Source organism: Polistes canadensis, unplaced genomic scaffold (assembly GCF_001313835.1).
Source record: "Polistes canadensis isolate GaletaPanama2010 unplaced genomic scaffold, ASM131383v1 scaffold_423, whole genome shotgun sequence".
In the NCBI taxonomy this organism is placed as follows: domain Eukaryota; kingdom Metazoa; phylum Arthropoda; class Insecta; order Hymenoptera; family Vespidae; genus Polistes; species Polistes canadensis.
In genome coordinates, this window is record NW_014569970.1 from 11,720 (window position 1) to 12,137 (window position 418).

Consider the following 418-nt stretch of genomic DNA (forward strand, 5'->3'; position numbering starts at 1 on the left):
ATTTTAAATTAATTTTTTTCTAAATTATTCCTTCTTCAAATTGTCAACATTTTGTTTTTAACAACAATGGACTCTTTTTAAAGTGTTTTCCATTAATTTTTATAATGATCTAATAACTTTTGAACCACTCTGTACTTTGGACCCTATATACGCCGATATATAATGTATATATATACTCATATATTTACACACGTATATATATATATATACGATGCTTGTGTGTACACATGTATAAGTATATATATGCATATAAAAAGAAAAAAAAACAAATACCCTTCCTCTCGTGAGATTAAAAAATATTCGTAAAAGCTTATCTCTTTCTTATATATTATTAATAAGAAATATTCTACGAGACTATTATTGTGAGTGTATATATTTACATATATATTTACACACGTATATATATATATATACGATG